General features: G+C 40.5%; 1 protein-coding gene across 1 annotated transcript in view; it reads right to left on the reverse strand.

The window, feature by feature from the left end:
• foxj3 (forkhead box J3) overlaps nt 1-18,770 on the reverse strand; it is a 74,340-nt gene extending 55,570 nt beyond the window's left edge. Inside the window, exon 1 of the mRNA XM_056391012.1 lies at nt 18,513-18,770. The gene's annotated coding sequence lies outside the window, so the exon portion shown is untranslated. The remainder of the gene's footprint in view (nt 1-18,512) is intronic.
• Between the last annotated feature and the right edge of the window lie 2,013 nt (nt 18,771-20,783).

A 20,783-nucleotide genomic window follows, 5' to 3' on the forward strand; every position in this document is an offset into this window, starting at 1 on the left:
AGGGAGCACACACAAGCTCATTGTGCAATCTGCAGGTCAATACAGAAAAAAACACATACAAGATTCCAGTAATTGAATAAGCCTTTCCAGTGAATCAGAGCAGTGATCGCGAGGGGTTTGTCTCTCTGTCCCTAACAGCTTGCCTGGGAGGTGGCCTTTGTTTTGGAGGTGGCAGGGGTGCCCTGACACCGACCATGCGAACCCAATTACCCCGGTCCCACGGCCTGGGGGCCCGCATTAACACACTCCCCCTGGGAGGTTGACTCCATGCCAGCCTGGCAGCCAGCAAGATCTTGCTGCTGAATCACAAATAGACCACTTAAGGCACTAGCAGGCCAAGCATTTTGGTGGCAATCTTGAGAGCCTATGCTCATCTGCATTCACTAGATCCAGTTCAACATTGATGTTAAATATTGAGCCAGTCTCTGAGGCGAGCGGTGAGGTAAGAGGAGCTTCAGTCCGTCTGCCTGAGATCAGATATTATCACATGGTTAACTGTACACGTCAGCCCTCTCAGAAAAAACTGTGTATGAACCTCATTTTCAAATGCGACAGAGACGTGTTAAAAGGAAACCATGGTAGAATTACTCAAGCGTGATTTAAAGGAATTACCTGGGTGGCCAATACATGTTTTGAGAGTGCTACACAGAGCTGGAATCAGGTCATGAATTTCAAATTTAGACAGTGGATCAGCATCGGCAGCTCTGGAGCTGGAGCTGAGAGAAGGCGCTGTAACACCGGTTATACTGAAAAAGAGCTCTCACTTTTAAACCCAGAAAGTACAAAGTAAAAACAAAATTCAAAAGGAGTTGAAATAGCTTGAGGTTTGATAGATTTGTTAGATGTTCCTCTCACGTAAAGCCTAAAATGGTCTTTATTTAGGATGGCACTGAAGCTGGAGTTATAATTAAAACCATTTTGCTTTTTAATCAATATTCAATCTCTCAGAAATAATTAACAGCATATTAAAGAGTTTACTGCCTGACGGAGCTGGATGCCTCTACATCATTAAGCTGTTGAAGCGCTGCTCTTTGACTCTTCATGTCCCATCTCACTGGTTTACTGCGCCTCCATACAAGCTCTTTAAAATGCTCCTCGAGTCATACTGTACCTGCAAATGATAACACAGCCCACTGATAACATCCAGAGTACATACTCTCCCACTCTCACTGAGACATGGCTTTTAACATGCAACACATAAAAATGTTAAGCTACATGGGTGTACATGTCCATGACAAATGTAAGACTCATGCCAGTCCCCTGAATGCAAAAGCTTTTCAGGAAATAAAAGCTCTTTATGATCAAGGTTTTCAGGTTATATATTCCTGAGGGGCGGTCACCTGCCATAAATCCATGCCCTTTTCCCTTGAGTGATAATGCAGTCTGCATTGGAAGTTGCACAACAGGACAACACAGTTTCGTGTTTTCTTGCTAAGACATTGTAGTCACTTGTAGCCAGACAGCACTCCTAGTGTCAGGTTTTTGACCTCCAGACTCAAACACTCTGCCAAGTACATAATATGCAGGTCACACATATGTCAACAGCTCACATGTAGATACAAACACAGAGCCAAGTTGAACATAGCCCAAGTTATCAATCATCTGCTTGATCAAAATATGTCACATGCCTGAAGAGACGTACAGAGAACATTAAGTAGGGGGGACTCTCCAGATGACTTCCATGGTAATTTGGGGGCAGCATGGTTTTTGTCTAATGCTGATTAAGGAGACAGAAGTAGAGTAAAACATGAGGCGGAGGCCATCTACAGTGCTATGATAGACCAGGAATTTGTTTTCAGGTGGAACGGACAGCTCTCGGTGTCTATACCTGTTCTCTTCACCCGGCTCCGTTCCAGATAATTTCAATTAATTTGGTTTCCTGGAGACAATGTTGCTATTTATCTGGGTGTGGATGAGCGGAGAAGGTAGCAGCAGTCATTGTTGGTTTAAGCACTGCAGTCAAAACACCTCCTGGCAAAAAAAAATTGATTCATCATTGTGAGGTTACTGCTTTACAAAAGCCACAATAGGTCATCACAAAACCAGAGGATTTACCATGACAAACAGAAGACACGTGATTTAGGCCTACAGTCAAAGGTTTTTGGCTTCCACTGCTGCACTGACAAGAAATTATTTGTTGGTAACTCATAAGTACTGGCACTCTGCCTCCGGTGCCTCTGAAGAAAGGCGTTTAGGCAAATGGTGGATTTGTAACAAGCAATATTTGGGTCTAACAACACGTGGTAGTCTGATACAGCAGAGAAACCAAGATAAAGCAAAATCATAACTAATTTGAGGTTGATATGCATCAATTACAACAATTTATAGTCTTGAATGCACATTCTTTATTCAGCTTGTCTTGACTTTGGTTAGATTTTCAAAAATAATTTTGATCATCATTCATAAATATGTAGAAATGGAAATAACTGAAAATAAGAACAGTGATGGAAAAATTATTTGAGAGCTGCAACTAATGATTCTTTTAATTGTCGATTAATCAGCATTGCATATTATTTTCTCTATTAATCGTTTGGTATATAACACATCACAACAGTGAAAAGTCCCCTTTATAATTTCCTAGAGACCAGCATTTATCTGTGTACAAAGGGACGTGTTGCACTGTGAACATTAGGCTACTGTTGTTTTGTAAAGTAAAGGGATGAACTATGAGATGCCATGACACTTAAGTATAATTAAATCAATGCATTCATGTACATCATGAAAAAGATGGAAAGCATTATGAAGGTTATTCATTCATTACAAAGGTTGCCAGAGTGAGGAAAATGAATAAACAAACTGGCTCACCCCTAACACAGAACTGTGCTAAATGTTGCATTTTAAACTACAAATGTCACACATCAAGCTCAGTCCAAGTTTTAACATTTCAAAGTGATACTGGTCAACTTATTTTTCAACAAGATTAAAACTTAGTGTCAGTTAACCAATCTGCACTTTTTACAGCAAGTATGAGGAACAGTCAACCTGTTAGTCAGTCAGCGGCAAGTAAAGGCCACAGCTGCCGCAGACACCCTGAGGAACTCCGATGACGTCCCCACCCAGCACTCCCTCTGATAGCCCAGCCTGTCAGAAACACAGGAACTCCCTTCAGTGTGAAGAAGCAGTCAGACAGCAGTCTGAGAGTGTTGTCAGACAGGAGGCAGGAGCAGAAGGAGGTACTGTACTACTATTGTGAAATCAGCTGTGGTGTTTCCAATGAGGAACTTTAATGTCAGAGGAGGAAGGTGAAGAAGCTGTGTGGGCAGCTGACATTTAATTCTGCTCTCTACTATAATATATACATAAAAAATACATAAAAAGTACATCAGCAATAGTTCATTGTCCAGTCTGTCTAACTACGATTTAAATGACCCATGTGTTGCATTAGGGCTGAAGCCAGCAATTATTTTTGTTGTATTTCTATGTCACATACAATAAAGCACAAAGAAATCTGACAGGCATTAACCTGCAGGCCTTTATAGTTGCAGTGGGACTCAGGTATTTTAAAGGACTAAGGTATTTTACCTGCATAGCAAGCACAGCAACCGTGGTCCAACTCCAGTTTCCAAGTTCTTCCAAAGTCTTGGCTCTCAAGATACTATATTCTAGTGGTACGAAAAACTATCAGCATAGTGTTTACAGATCTAAATATGCTTTTCCAGTCACACATAAGCCTCATGGCAACTCAGACAGTGAAAAAGAACTGGTTGTCACTTGCATCGATATTAGTGTTAAAGCTATTGATTTTAATGTTATTGATTAACAGTTAGATAGCTGACTGCTTTAAAAGGATAAGGAGCGAAAGAGTAAATAAGTAAATGAGAGCAAATCAGAGAAATTAAACTGAAACTTGACTTAAATTGTCAATTGTTCCAATGCAATATTGTAAGAAAAGTAACCAAAATAACTCAAAAGATCCTTTTTATTTTGGAGGTGGATGGCTAGCCTATCTGGTATTTTCTCTTTCCACCTCTGTGCATCTTCTCTCCAACGTATGTCACACCACAGTGCATTACAAGGAACAACACAACCACTCTCTGTTGTTGTCTCAGACAAAGCATTTTAATCCATTATCAGTCTAATTTGCCTAATCTTCATGGTTCTTGAAATACGGGGGAAAATGCACCAAAGAATCCTTTATTTCCTGACTTTTATATCCTGAAGCTTATAGGCAAAAAAGCTCCAGTATTACTGCCCCTGAATAGTTATAGAGAGTTAAAGACCCCATGACATATTGTAGGTCTCAGCTTGTGTGAAGTGGCTGTTAACCTCTGATCGATCTGCAGAGCTCATCAAAAGTCTTGAGTGCTTTACATTATTGGATGAGACAGAGGCCAAAGCATCCCAACATTGACTGGGGATTTAATTCTTTATGAGAGAATAAAATCATGTTCGCACAGCTATTTGACAGCCCAGCACAGACTAATGGGGTTTATGGCACACTTCATGAACTGAAGCTTGGATGGCAGGTGAAATATTCCTGCTGCACATCAGTTGTCTCACCCACAGCAAAGTATCTCCCCATCTTCATAAATCATTATATGTAGTCCCCAGTTTATGGATGGTTAAAGAATCTACAGAGGAAAAACGGAATCAACTTGTTTTGGTGTGATCCTTCTTATGACACGATACTGTCACTCAAAATGTTTTGTTGGAGGGATAAGTTAACATATCACATCTTTGTAGTGAACTGTAAAACTCCAGACACTCACAAAGCTCAGAATTACACCAAAAACAACCTTTTAGGATGCTAAACTTTCAGCAGAATCCATACTAAAGCCTCTTTACATTTGGTAACAGTGATGATGATGATGATGATGATGATGATGATGATGATGATGATGATGCACTGTTTTGTCTTTTTTTTTTTTTCTTTTTTTCACACACCACATCTTGTTAGTTTAAAAGATAAAACTAATTAATGTGGCAACATTTGCATCTTTACCTCTGCGATTCAACAGCGAAGGGAAAAGAGCAGCCACAGCAGGCTAATGAATGTTTGATTTGAGAGGGAAGACTTCCTGTCACTTCCAACACTCCTGACATAACCCTCTCCTAAACCCCTTAAATTCTCATGCTCTGCTATCTGGCACGGCTGTCGGCGTCTCACCTATTTCTTCCACCTTCCCTTTCTCCACTTTAAATTCCTGAGTTCATCCCCCCATCCTTGCCCCCCCACTACCACCACCACCACCACCACCACACAGGCTGCGCTCATTACAGCGGATTTGCATGTCTGCTCCACAGCAGTATGAGAGGAGATGAAACAGAACTCCCAGTGGCTGCCTCTGCAGAGCTTCACTCATCTGACAGAAAGAGCTCCACTTTGGGCCCCAGACACAGCCAGCAAACAAATGCAGGCTTCTTAAAGGGGCCATACGCATACACACATGCGTGCACACACAAACAAACACAAAGATACTCCCCCGAACAGAATTTACACTGCACAGTATTCAGTTTAAATATATCTATATGCAGGAAATAAATTGAAAAACAGAAGTCTACCTTCCAGCACACTGCTTCGCTCTCTTTGCAATACCAATCAAACTTGCTCAGCTGAGAAGGATGAGACCACGAGTTACGTTACTGCGCCAGCTGTCTCCATTCCCGCTGAGAGATCACACACCGAAGACCATCTTTTTTTAATGTGTATGTCATGGTCTCTCAAACCTGCCCTTAAAGTTTTATACAGCCAATTTGTCAGAGAGCTATGGCTAGCTGATCATTCAAAAACACTGGCTACAATCTTTCTCTATAATTGTATTATAAAAAATATTCTCATTGTGAGATAACATCAGTTTCAAAAATTCTCCCCCAGCATGAGATCTTAAATACTTGAAAATGTTTTTTGTTCCAAGATGCTGTTTTATTTATATTTCCATCCTGATTAATGGTCAAAGTCAATTTATTATTGGGGGCCAAGCAGCGAAGCTACATGGGTACCCATAGTGTTTCTACCTTTTTTTTTTTTTTTTATCTGCAATGGGAGTGTACGGCAGCCCCTAGAATCATATGGTATAAAGTTTTTAAATTTGGCACAATTGGGGACCGTCATGCTTTTCACCGCTCTAGCACCACCAACAGGTCAAAGTTAAAGTGCATTCACGCATGTAACTTTTAAAATGTGTAACCAATTTTCAAAAATTAGGTACCATTGGATTACTTGGATCAAGCAGAGTTCACTGTCAATTTCACCATACAGGTGTTTTTATTTGCTACTCCTCGGTCAAACTCAAATTGCCAAAGATAATCTTCAAACCATGCCTCACAAAAGTCATCACATGGACTTTATATTCTTGAAAGCATTCGTCTGCCGCATCACGGGGTAGCTCAAGAAATATGGTGTCCTTTGACCCAGGGGGCACAGCATTAGAACATTTCCATTTTGCCTATTATTAACTGCCTGCTATTGACTGTCGATGTGTTTGCCTTATAATCAAAATTCCTGTGTCTGGTCTTTACCAAGATTGACACAGATGTTCCTCAAACCAAGCCTGGAAAATTTATTTGTTGGCTTTTTAGATTGCAAAAGCATTCATCTGTCGGAGCATATCGAATTTGGCAGCAAAGTTGTCAAGCAAGAAATCAATTCATATCTCAGCCAATCCTTAATCAACTGACATAAAATATGCTGTGAATGCTTACAACCATGGCCTGAATAATGAAAATAATTTTTATTTGCAATCTTAAAAGGATAGTATTCTTAACACTAAAATACTCCATAAAAACCCTATCAACTTTTAACCATTTGATTTTATCTAATAAATACGTGTGTAAGAAATCATTAAATATAATGATCTTACAAATATGGATGATTTGAATCGGAAAAGTCACACAAAGCTCTCCATTGCTGACTTGAACCTTGAGAAGGGCTTTTAAACCTCAAAAGGATAGGGAAGGATAGCCATTAGAGCAACCACTGCTGACAAGAGTTCTATTCCTCATGTCTATATCTATGTACACAGCTTCTGTACACAGGGTACAACGACAAAAACTTTAAAACTGCAACATCTCTGAAATGGGTTCAAAATATCATTCAGTTTTAGGATAAGCTGGTAGAGTAGTATTGCTCAATGCAAATGTGAAGACAAACATGCTCTGACATCACCACATGCTCATCATTGCTTCAAAATTTACCATGAGCAGAAACACAGACGTTTTCTGGTCAGCAATGAGTAAATGTCACACAACTGTGCTAAAAAAAAAAAAAGTGGCAAAACCACAAAAAAAGGGAAAGAAAAGTCAATGTTTCGTTTTTGGTCTCCTTCAAATTAGGTGCTTTTGTTCAGGATGACTCACTTGGTGAAAGTGCTGCATCATGTGCCATGCAACATGAGTCACGCCCAAAGAGAAGGGCAGAGAGACCCATACCGTGCAAACTCCTGACCTGACCTGTATTGTTCCCCACTAACCACAGACCTCACTTTACCCCCCTTCAATGACCTGCAAACTATGGAGAATGATGGTTAAAACATGTCATATTTTTTTAACTTATTTATACCCTAACCATATCTTCTTGAAATAAAAATCAACTAACACATTTTGCTGCTATGAGTTGTCTTGAAATCCATTTGTTGCATCATATCGACAAGGAAAATTCTACTCAGTCACCCGTCTCTGACTCATAGGTATGAGAGCTCACTAAGCAGATAAATAAAATAAAGAGAAATTAAAAATGAGAACTTGGACATTATTTTTGTTTCAAGACTTTCAGATCCATATTCTCAGAAAGTTGCACTATTAGGATGGGCATAGATATATTATAAATAATTTATATTTATTACTAATTACAAAATAAGGCACAACACATAGATTTTTTACATGATTTTTTTTTCTGCCAAAAAATGTCCAGGAGAACTGCTTACAAAAGGTTGGGGACTCTTTAGCAAACCACACTGTAGCAAAGATTAGTCTAAAGATAAGTTACATTTGTTGACTGCAGGTTGAGATGACTGTGAACCCACAAGCTATTGTGAAGACTTACCTAAATGACTTCAAAGTGTGTTCACTGCCATTCAGAATTGACTATTCAGTGTTTCACCTTGAAAGCTTTTTTTTTTTTTTTTTTTTTTTTTTTTTTTTTTTTAAGTGGTTGAGTGAAGGTGAAATGAAGGTGGTGACATGAGTGGCTGGGTCAGTAATGACATCATAAGAACCCCTACTGCCACCACCACAAAACACAGCCAATAACCAACCATGTAACTTTACTTGTAATACCTTTCTTTATTTCTGGAATGTGGGAAATTAAAAGTTGAATTTTCCCATTATACTGGAATTTTTTCTGATGAAGAGAACAAGATAAACCTATTGTATGACTACAGGATTACAGTTTAAATATTGTTAGCTTTGTATCATTAATAAATCTACTTTTTGGTGGGGTTTTTTTTCCATCAATTTGCTGGATGCAGTACTTATGGAAATTCCTGAACCTTTTTTTTTAGTTTTGTTAGTGTTTTTGTGAGTATGAGTAAGTCAATATGACTGTTTCCTACCGCAGGATAAAAGCAACTTATCGTTGTCTGTATTTTTGCATAGTATTTCATGCATTATAGCAATCTGGCTGATTGGAAACCGCTAACTGCTGCGATTTATGAACCAAGTGACAAATGTGTTAATAATAGTACAAGATATGGTGAATAGGTGAGAAACCCAAAGTTATTATTTAACAAGTTCCACTGATATGAGTGGAATCTAGCTGCTTAATTGTCATCTGATAAACGTTTCTGCCACGTGTGGCATATTCTGTTACGCCTACAATGTGATGCACAGGATGACATCCTCTTTGCAAAAACTAGACAGAGTATGTTGCACACTGTACACGAAGCGTTCTATCACAGCCACAAACTAAAGCTGCATAAAATGAAGTGCGCAATGGAAACCTACTGACGTTAGGCTTTGTGTCCTCACAAAGTGTGTCTCCAAAGCTTGAAATAAAACTGTGCCCAAAAACAGAGATTGAGCTGAGATGATTCTAGTCCAGAAGTACAAAAGTAGTCACTGCTATTTGCAACTAAATTATATGACGTTGTGTTAAGTCACGTGAAATTATTATCAGTTTTGTTTGTTAAACACAATGAGACCCTTAATGGCACTTTGTGTGTTCATTATGGAGCACTGTGTATGACCTCTACTTGAAATGCATTTAAAAATGTGACTGTTAAAAATGTGTTTGCATTTCTAGTGACTGAAAAGCATATGTGTGATTCTGTGGTAAATAATGTGTGCTGCCATAGTGAATTTGTGGGTGTGCCCAGATTTTGTGCTAGAGCCTGTAACACAAAGAGTTGACTGGCACCGGTACTACCAGTGATCTGTGGTCCACCTTCATGCTCCAGTAGCAATATTCTAGCAAGCCACAGCAAATAAAAGGACATGTTTTTTTGTAGAAGACTGAGCATATAGTATATAGGCGATGATGTAGGTGTGCCACTGGACTGAACAATTTCATGCTTAGATTGTATAAATGCACCAGGAGGATTTCACTGCAAGCAAAATGCTTGATAAAACAAAAAGGGAAAAGCCAGAGTGATGGTCAAAGTGGTTCACCACTGGGACTGCTTAAAAAGAAGCAAAAACATGACAAAATTCATTGGAGAACAGAGACAAGATAAAAAAAAAAAAGAGGTTTCAAAAAGGCAGACATTTCGGATGACTAAACAGGGATTATCAGGCATAAACCCAAGCAGCAATCAGCATTAACCAAAGACTTGATAATTTGTTCCTCTCCAATTATAGTCATTTTTGTCAGAGCATCATTTTGACTTTCTTTCACTGGACTCACACAAAAAGGCAGAAATCAGAGCACTGTGAGCTGCCTGCAGAACTTAGCTGGAGTGTGGCTGGGCTGTACAGGGCACATTAAGTCATTTAAGTCCCCATGCTCACAGTCCTTCCCTAACCCCCCACTGTACACACCAGTAGCCCCCCACCTTCTCCACCCCCTAGCACTAAGCCTTTCAGACCAAACACTGCTCTGCCTTCTGCATCTTAATAAGAGGAGGGAAACTAGAAGGGAAGTGAAGGCATGGCAGTCTTTTAGAGGAAGCTGAATAAATGACTGAACACACACCCTGGGGCGGGCATGCCGGGGGGTTTCCAGGAGGTCGGAGCGAGCGGGGCCAATCATGTCAAGACGAAGGCGGCAGACTACAACAAAACTGACATATCAAAGCAGCCAAGCCTTGTAGAAGGGAAAAGAGCAGCCAAGACAGTGCATTCAATGGCACAGCTTGTTTCTGCTTCAATGAGAGACAACACAACCAAAAAACGGCAATTAGCGATTAAAGCAAAAATTCCATCCGCTGTAAAGCGGCATCTTTTTCCAATCAAACACCAGTTCGAACCATCAATGTGAGTGATCCTGTGGCCTTTGATCCCATCAAGTTTTTCTTTTCAGAAGTAGGCAAACTGAAAACTAGGCTTTTTGGAAGACTGTTTATGAACCCAAACTTTCTATCTCCCATTCTAATCCAAATAATATTTAAGAGCAACTGTTCAAACTTTACCTTGACAGTACAGCCAAAACTATCATTACTAAAACAAACTGACTAGGATTTGAGGCGACTTTCACTGATTCATGCCGATAAATGCTTTGTCTACATGTAGAAACCATAATCTTTGACAACCTGTAATAACTGGGAATGTGTAATATAAAAGCACACAGACATTTCAGGATTATGAGAGCACTTAAATGAGTTATGTTTTTAAATTGGCTTGATGAGAGCCAGTGTGGCCTTAAACTCAGTTTGCTTCTAATGAGATATCAAAGCTCAAATGTTTACTATGTATCTTCTTTCCTTGTGATAATGAAGGGAATCCTCTGAGGTGGCTGCCATGCTGACACAGCCTTTGGGTGCTTAAATCCAAAAATGGGTGCATTAAGTGCATTTTAATTGACTTATATTTACCCAGTGTATTGTCTTGCAAATAAAAAAGATCTTCTGGCACTCCTGGAAGACTTAAAAAGTAGGTCACTCAGTCTCCTGTGAGTCATAGATTTTGGCAGGGGACCAAGAAGAACAGGTATGGGAGAGACAGAGCTAGAGTTGAGAGGGGCCTAATGGTTTACTGATACTTTTTCATCAGTATAATAAAGATAATCAAGTTCACTTACAACTGTGCATTTTGTTGTACAATGTGATATTAAGCAAAATTGGATGCAGAAGTTTAGGGAATTAAAACCAGAAAACTTCAGTGTTATACACTTTACTGCATCATAAATTTACACACACAAAATCATATTGTAGTCAGGCCTCCTGAGGAACATTTCAGCCTAGTAACTGCAAACTCTTCTACAATCTTTTTATCCTACCATATAAATTTCCTTCGGTAAGGCCGACACAGATTTCTCAGATTGCAGGTGCAGTCTCATTCCTCTCCAGGGCCAAGGCTTTCCTCCAAGGGCCACAGCACCTTGGCAAAGTAGTTGACTTGAGGGGTCAGAGATGGGCCTGAGATTTCCAAACAGTTACTTTTTGAAGGTGGTGACTCAGCCTGGTCAAAGCTGTCAGTCACAAAGCCACCTAGGGACAACCACATTTTGAGGCAGCGATGATGTGCACATCACAGGCCCTATGACCGACACACCGATACTTTCTTAATTACATTGAGCAACTGGCACAGACCACGTCGCCTCAGTCATTGAGCCCCTCCCCCAGCTAACCTCTCCGCCCTCTCATTCATCCACCCTCAGGGAGAGGCATGCAGGCCAGAGGAAGCATGACTCATCTGAGTAACAAGATGCATTCTTCTGAATTCTCTACAGACGTGTTGTTTGCTAAGTGAAGAGCACAGGAGACTACGGCGCAGAGAGAGATAAAGAAAAAGAAGTGTGGATACAAAATTAAACAATAATCAAGAGACAGACTACGTGTGAGAGCAAGAAGGAGGGATGGGGTGGGAATGACGGGGCAAGAGCGAGTCATCACTTGTGTGGGTTTCCTGGTCCACACAGATCAACATTTCCTCCAACTCCACCGAGAGAATCCTTGGCTTCTGTTAGGGGTTTTCTGAATCACAGATGGAGATTCCAAGTACTACATCTAAGGCTAATCTATCAGGTTTCACGCAGAAAAAAAAGCAACAAATGACGACAACAGAGAGGGGTTTTGACGTGCAATTCTGCTGAGCATGCAGGCAAAGCATATGAAAAAGTGTTAAATCATCGCGTTTAACAGATCCACCACAACACAGATCCTTCCCAACCAACACCACATCTGCAAAACTTGGCACTCTCCCTTACAGATCATGAGCCTCACACACCACATCACACACAGTCTCCAACTTCTACGTTGGGCTATTTCTGGACTAGCCCACATTAACATTGTCTGAAATCACAAAACAAATGCAGAAGCTACACACAGCCTTCAAGTCTGATCAGCCAACACGAGACTCTTGAAATGTGGCTGTCTTGTGATTTCATGATAAATGATCAGTCTCCTACCAGTTTTAGTGTCAGCAGAGGATGAACTTGAGTGATGTGGCAGTAAACCACGTCCTCAAAACTCCACTATTTAACCCTGTTAAGCAGGCTTAAGACTGCGAACTTAATTAAACTTTACCCTCTCTGACTTTCCTCTCTGAGTCTGCAGACTGTCATTCAAACAGTGAGAAATTCTTCACTGTTGCTACATTGCACACAGTAATAAGCAAATGAACCTATGAGAGCTGACATAATTGCGACTTGCAATGCTCACCTCCTTTACAGACAGTAATACCAGTGCAGTGAACAAGCAAGTGTCTTTAACAGAAGAAATAACCCCACCAAACATCATTGACTATCTTCACCAAGGGAATTAAAGTCTAAGAGAAGTTGATTAACTTAGGGCTCTGGTTTGGTAATGCTAAATCTTAAATTCTGGTGTCCTGCACACAACACGGAGTGTTTACTCAAGCTTGTATGCATGCACCAAGCACCGCCTCACAGAGCAGTGAGATTACCATATTCAATCAAGACTAGTTTATAGTAGACACTACACTTGTCACTGCCATGGTATCACTTCTAAATTGTCATGTCTTGCATGCAGAAGGGAGCTGAAGGTAACATCTGGGAATACCGTGTTACTGAACTGTCATTTTAGTACAGAAGTAGCTGTCCATATTTGTATGATCTGTCATAAATAACAGCTCTGTGGTTGCGCACATGCAGGTACAGCAGCATTATTTAGCCAGTTGTTGGTCCTACTGTTTTTAGTTTCATATTTTCCCGGTACAAAACTGGCAGAAGTCCCTGTCTCTTCTATATTAAAACTATCTGTGGGTATTCTGCCGTTTTACCCGGAAGTCAATCTTGTATTCCACAGGAGCAACTGTAATGATTAAACCAGATACCAAATACTATGATGAAAGACCTGTTCTTATTACTTAAGCTGTGTCAGCTTAGCGAGCTCTTCTTGCCTGCACACAGCTCTAATGTCTCCTTAGAGTGTGAATCATATAAGCATAAGAATTGCTTCTACTGAGTGAAGAACAAAAAAGCTTAAGAAAAATACACTGATACCGAGGGCCTATCAAAACTCAAGGACAAAGCATACAATATGATGAATTATTAAATCCTTCAAGGCACTAAAAAGTCAAGTCAATCTTATTCATTTAGGACTTGGCTATTCATTACCACCCGTATAAGTAAAATCTCCAATGACACAGCTTCTACGTACGCTGCATTTACTCTAAAATCTTTTGTTTTACACGTCATTAAGCACCACATTAACTCCCCTTTAAGGGAGTTGATTTGTAGGCCCTGATCCTGTTTGCACATTTAATGCACTACAACCACGTAACACATAATCTATTTTTTAAATAAACACCTCTGCCCATGTACCTAATACAGTTCCGAGATTTGAACTTAAAGCAAAGATAAGATCAAACCAAACATTTATAGTAGACTTACAACTAAATTTATTAGTCTTTTTGCTACCAGAAGGCTGGAATGAGTCACAGAAACCGCCATGAACTACAGGAGTGGTCAACACCCCCTCCACCACTCCACACCCCACACTTTCTAAACTTACCCAGCAAGCTCTAGTGAGGGTAGTTACAGTAGTTCCCCTGTAGAGAGATGGGCCCTGATTAGTCAGACTGGGGAAATAAATGTCTAAACACTTTCAAATGAAACATGTATCTGAGCAAATGTGCCGGTAATATTAGGCAACGAACCAGTTGAATTAAACATCACATGCTTCCCTCACTGATTCATGTCCACATCCAACTCCAACCCAGGACATGAATTGGAGCATCTAGGACTAGTTCACTGACAGATTCAACTCAATAGACTGGGAGGAGGTGGTATGAGGAGAACTAGGCAGTGTATTGCTGGATGAATAAAAAATGAAAGTGCAGTGCTTCAGTAAATTCGCTCTCTCCATCCCATGAGGAGGGGTGGTGGTGAAGGGGTGGGGGTGACGGTGGAGTAGAGGCTCGTTTGAAAACTGAACCAGTGCTGCATTCCCACATCCACCCGTATCCAGCGAGGGGCTCTTTAAAAATTCATTAATTTACAGCAAAAATAGATTAAAGCACCCAGCTGAGCAAAACTCAAAATTTGGCTCCTGAATAACATTAATGATAAAACATCTCCCTCAAGCCCAGGGGGTTTTGCCTGAAGAAGCAGTGCTCGCTTTTTTCACCTTACAGCACCTTGAGAATAATATATTTTCAATCATTACTAAAATAATGCAATTCTAATTGTCATTTTTAATTACGCTTTTCTCCGGATGACAAAAAAAATGAGCTGAGCAAAAACCTGCAAAAACTAATTAAAATCCATCCAAGGATCTGCCATTCCCATGATGCTATGCCAATGTCATTCTATTCACCATTTGATATCTCAGCTACAGAGACTCAATGACAGCTGCTCCAGGCCCCAAAAAACGCCTAGAACTGCAGTTACAGTAATTGCTCTGGCCAGCACTAAATGAGGTTCACTTAAGTGCAATTATCCCCCTCTGATCTCTCACATAAAGAGACTTCTTTAACATGGAGAAGTGGGCTCACACAATGTGACTGCAAACAAGATTCAAATTGGAATCAGGGAGGCATTTCCAGCAGATGAATGGCTTCATAGCTCATCTGCATTCTAGTGATGCACAGCGTTGCTAATGAAGACTGAGCCAGTCCCTTCTCACCAACACAGCCTCCATAAGAGCAAAACTTCACACAGGATATAAGCAGAGAATGGGGAGAAATTTCTGATAAAACTGTCCAGTCATTTGGCATGAGCCACATTAGAGGACAGCCTGGACTCCACACAGAGTAAACAGCTGTTAAAAAGAAAAGGAAGATCCTGTTTTTTTTTTTTTTGCCCACCCAAGGTGAAAAATCCCACTGAAGGACAAGATAACGGGCAATGAAGCGAAGAGAAAGAAACTCCAACCTAAAATAACTACACATTGCCAAGCAGAGAGGAATTGAAACAAGCCCACTTTGGATTCAGACCAAAAATAAGTCATTGTAAAAAAAATACTAAACGGAGGCCTTTGACCAACAGCATCACCACTACACCATGCCAGAAAAATATAGCAACCATCCTCATGAATAAATTGCCATCTGCCAATCGCATAACACAATAGGTTTACAGCCTAAGGGGGAAGATGTAGCGGTCTAATAGGGGTTGTTACAGAGGGTACCTGTTGGGTGCTGTCCAACTACACAGGGTGGTGAGGGGGGGGTCTGTGATGGGCATTCATGTTGCCACAGGCTCAACTACCACCAGGAGTCTGATAACTGCATCTCACGGATGGCCATTTGAATAATCACTTCAACAAGGGGAGAAATTAAAAAGCCTCTCAGTGAGATGGGGCTAGGCACAGGGCCACATACTGAATTCCAAATGAGGTGCTGGTATTCAAAAAGTAGAAACCCATTCTAAATTCACTGTACTATACTAGCTAACTGACCCTTGACATCTATCCAAATTAGCTCCACATCATGTCATTATTCTATTTAATCTGTTAAATTATACACTATCACCCCCAAGCTGAACATTATCTGTGATACAATGATGAAATGTCAATATTTATTTACACGTAGTTATTCTCTATTCTTTGTCTTCTACGGATGATGACAAAGTAATTTTTCTACAGAGATGACGGATGAATGTGCTACCGGCACCCGGCACACACGCACAATGCAGGAAGAGAAGTAGGTGTCCTGTTTTTAAACCATTAGGCAATAGACTTTTCAAAAGACCACTACAGGCTAAAACTACCATTAACAAGAAGCTGTATCCCACCTCCCATTCACACTTTTAAACAGTTACTGAGACTACACAGGATCTTCTCTATTCTTTCTTCACAGCTTTTCAGTCCATTCATCAAAACCTTGAGGTTGTTTTAAAAAAAGGAATCAATAGGAAGTCAGTAACTCTGCTCAATGTGATTTGAGGTGAAAGAGCAAATAACAAAGAGTCATCGTATTACTAAGAATGCCTACACTTATGAATCAAAAACGTACATTAAAGAGCTTTTAGTCTGAGCCTGTGCAACATCTTCAGTCATGAACACATTGCTTATAAACTAACAGCGTTTGATGGATGTATCAGTAGCGCTCAGAGGAACAAATTTTACATTGTGTGTGTGCTGTGATTCATATTCCTGCATGCAATCTGTAAAAAGCACGCATCGGCTGCACTCTAGGTCTATTCTTCAACAGCCAGCCAGCAAACAACAGCAAAATGTCACTTTAACCGTTTATGACAATTATTCCTGCTGTATTTCACACAGTTGCTTCAATTGACAGACGTTACTACTTGTAAAACAGCACTCTTTCTAAAAAGCTGAATTCCATGAATGGCATCAAGATCCAAGGTATCTGTAGTGCAGGAGTTGAGACCTATCTCAGACCGAGCTAGGGACACTATAATAAAATGCCACTGAGCAGAAACTGCACATGGAGCCTTTTTAGCACCGTTTCATGAAACAACAGAGAGTGCAGTAGCAGGATGATTCACAGAATAAGACAGACGGACAAATGCTCACAATTTCTTGACAATATGTTAAGACTATTCTAACTCTGTCTTCTTGGATGGAGTAAGATCAAAACTTAAACACCATGTGTCTTCGACAGCTTCATGCACAGATAGCTTCAATCCAGACAGCTCCCTGTAGGCTTGCTATTTAAAGGATGGGTGATTAAGAAGCAAACCAGGTCTGACCTTTGATTGTGGGTGCTGACTAACGCTATGGGCATTTCGTTAGTTGAAGCATAAGGTCTGGCGCAGTTGGGATGTTTAGGGGAATGTTAATGTTTTGTTTTAGTCATAAATTCAACCTTTTACTGCAGACTTTATGGCAAAATAAACTTAAGTACGAGAATATATTATGATCAGCTAATAATTTGCACCTCATTGCACCCCAATCATTAAAATATCACCGTGGCCTCATTGATAAAACTTGCACAAGTTGACAGTGAGGCAAATTAAGAGTTCAGTCATCCATCCTCTAATAAAGGCAGTCAGGATAAAGCAAGGACACCGTTTTGTATACAGCTGCACGCAAATGCCAAGGCAGTTTAGTTTAAAGTTGTAGCATTAACTAATCTGTCTCTGCTCACACACCAAATGGTGAAACATCAAAACAAAGAGGTGCATGCCCTGAGAGATGTCTTGCACACAGGACCAAATATTTAACTGCAACACCGTTTGTGCCATCTCAGGGCGATCCACAAGGGTATATCACCACAGGCAAAAGACAGCGCCGAAATAAAACACAGTTGCATAAAATTCACCTGAAACATGCTTTGCACTTGTTGATTGTCCAGCCACATGACAAACCTGCGCCCTGTCATACAGCTCTACTGGCTTTACATACAAGGATCATTATTTTCTAGAGGAATTTATTAGCCGCCTGAGAAAAAGACGATTGACAGACAAGAAAACACGCTGCAACAGCTGTGAGTCAAATACCATCAGAGCACGCAGGAAAGCCAAATGACACTGGGCTCACACACACACACACACACACACACACACACACACACACACACACACACACACACACACACACACGCACACACACGCGCGCGCACACACACACACATTTCATGCTGGACACACAGCGTCTCACATACCAAACAGCTAGCTAACGATAGCTGTTGGAGGGCTGGGATAGGTCATTATATCCCCTTAATGCGGGGAAAACGCACACACACGCCTAGTCCTGGCCCATGAGAGAGTGCTCAGCTAAAGTTAGCTGGCTACCAAAACTGGCTAGCTAGCTGTCAAAGTTGCCCAGTCAGTTGTCACCGGTTGCACGGCGGTGCTAGCAGGCTAACGCAAGAGCTGTCAACTTGGAGAGTTACAGCAACACGGCCGGGGTGTACTAACACTGACCACGGGGCAACACTGACTGGCTCTCTGGGAAAAAGGTGTCCCCGCACGCCCCGCCTCAGCGAGCGGAAAGCTGTGTCAAGGCCTGTTCACCGGGCTCAATCCCCAGAACTTCAGTGCAGCTCACTTCCCCGTTAAAGTCGTCCATTTCGTGGGCCTTAGTTCAACTTCCATGCCCGTGTAGCTCACTTACTCTGGGTGAAAGCAGCTGTGACGGTGGCTCTCTGTAATCCTCACGGTAGTTTCAGAGTAACTGCCCCCTCCCCTTCCTTCCACCTCCTCTTCTTCAGCTAGCGGGAGCCCCCCAGGAGTGTCCTGCGCTCTTGACGTTATCGTCCTGTGCAAAGAGCAGCTGTAGCCGTAGCTTCGCCGGTGTGCCCGCGGTGCTGTGGCGTCCCTCCTCAGCTTCTCTCCGCCTTCTCCCGTTCGCCTTTCTCTCGGCTGCCGAGCCAACATCCGGGACTCTCTCCTCCTCTCCCCCCGATTTGGTTAAGTGCCCGGAACTACTTTCACATACGACGACGCACATGAAGGTTTTTTTTCTCTGTCTCACCACCCCTGCCGCCACAGAAACTAGCGCGCGGTCAAACGCACAAGCCCGCAGTAGAATCAGCAGTGGGTGCACCGACACATGAACGTATCCATAACTTGATCATCACTCAAAGTGCCTTCTAACGTAAAATATGGCCCTAAAAAATAAAGAATTTTAAAAGAGTAAGATGAGTCAGCATCGCTGAATAAAGACAGAAAAAAGTGGAGGATTTTCCACGTGGGTACCACTGTCTCATAACTCACCTTTCATTAAGTATTTGCAGTAGTGGAGGAAATATTCAGATCCTTTGCTTAAGTAAGAGAACTGATATCACAGTGTTAAAGTATACCGTAGTAAAAGTCCTACAATGAAATGTTACTCAGGCCCAAGTAAAAGTGTGCAGGAATAATCAGGAAAATATACTTGGCCTCAGTGACTTAAACCATCACATATGATTTGATTATTCTATATTAATTACTATGGATTACTGTCAAAGCAGGATTTTACCGTTTGTTTTGTTGGTTGAGGTAATTCTTTTAATAACTATTTTGAATAGAACTGCAACTAATGATTATTTTCATAACAGATTAATCTGCTCTTTTGTAGGTTCCTTACTGATTGTTTGGTTTGTAAAACTTCTGAAAATTGTGAGAAATGTTAGTGACACATTGGCAGTGCTTGTTTTGTCCAACAATATTTCAAGTGTCAAAATGATTAAAATAGCTTAAAATTAGTAAAATGAAATAAATAAATAAAGTGGCAAATCCTCACATCTGAGAAGCTGCAAATATTTGGCATTTTTGCCATTTAATTTGCTGTCAATCGACCAATTATTTCCACTGTACTTATATACTTTACTTATATATTATAAATTACTTATATATTTTAAAAAAACAATTCAACTAATTAATTAAATTAATGAATCATCAAAATCACCAATTAATTCTGTGTGGACCACCTAACTGATTAATTGACCAATCATTTCAGCTCTATAGTGCTTGTAGTTCTCTGGGCGCTTATGGAAATCATCTTAAATGTATTAAATGTATAGTGGGGGCTACCAGGGGCAAATTTTTGCCGCAGGGTCCCTCAGCAGGTTAAACAGCCCTGGCTGTATATAATAATAATAATAATAATAATAATAATAAATACCTGTGGGTTTCACACGTTCTTATCAGTCTTTACGTCTGCAATTTTACGTTAATAAGTTTGTTAATAAATAGATGTTGGTCTAGGGTTGCTGCTGGTTTGTGAATAAAAGAGGTAAGTGCCCTGCTTGTGGATAAACACGTACATGAGGTTCTCAGTAATGGACGATAACTGATCCAGAATTAGTTAATGATTTAGGATATTAAACAATTAGTGAAACCACTAGTTCAAATTTACAACACAAGGATATGACCTCCATGCTCTCAGTAGTATATTGTGTTCATGTTGACCTTGTCTTGATTTTCTTTTCTTTCTTCCTGAATAACTGTAGGTTTTTATATGGTCTGAGTTATACTACCTTTATTAAGTTTTATTATTAGTATTATGCCAACATTGATATGATAGAAGCATTAAAAAATTACTGTCAGGGAGGGTTTACCTATGAATTCTTATACTAAAGTGTTGAGATACGTTATTGTTGTGGTATGGTTTTACTAACAACTGAAGGTCCTTTCTCTCCACTCAGAGGGCACAAGCTTCAGTGTGTAGGCCTATAATATAGACAATCAGAAAAATGTCAGCAGTCTGTAGTGGAAACAGTGGGCCTGGTGTTAAAAAAAAAAGTTCCATATGAAATGCCTACACATCTTTTATATACTTTTGATAATCTAGTTCTGACTTTTCCTCTGACTTTTGGGTTTTATGAACCTTTCCAATCTGTTGCAAACTGACTGATTCTTGAACTGGCACACAGATCTCCGTTTATCTATTTAACTCATTGAG

The sequence above is a fragment of the Seriola aureovittata genome, chromosome 2, assembly GCF_021018895.1.
Source record: "Seriola aureovittata isolate HTS-2021-v1 ecotype China chromosome 2, ASM2101889v1, whole genome shotgun sequence".
NCBI lineage: Eukaryota > Metazoa > Chordata > Actinopteri > Carangiformes > Carangidae > Seriola > Seriola aureovittata.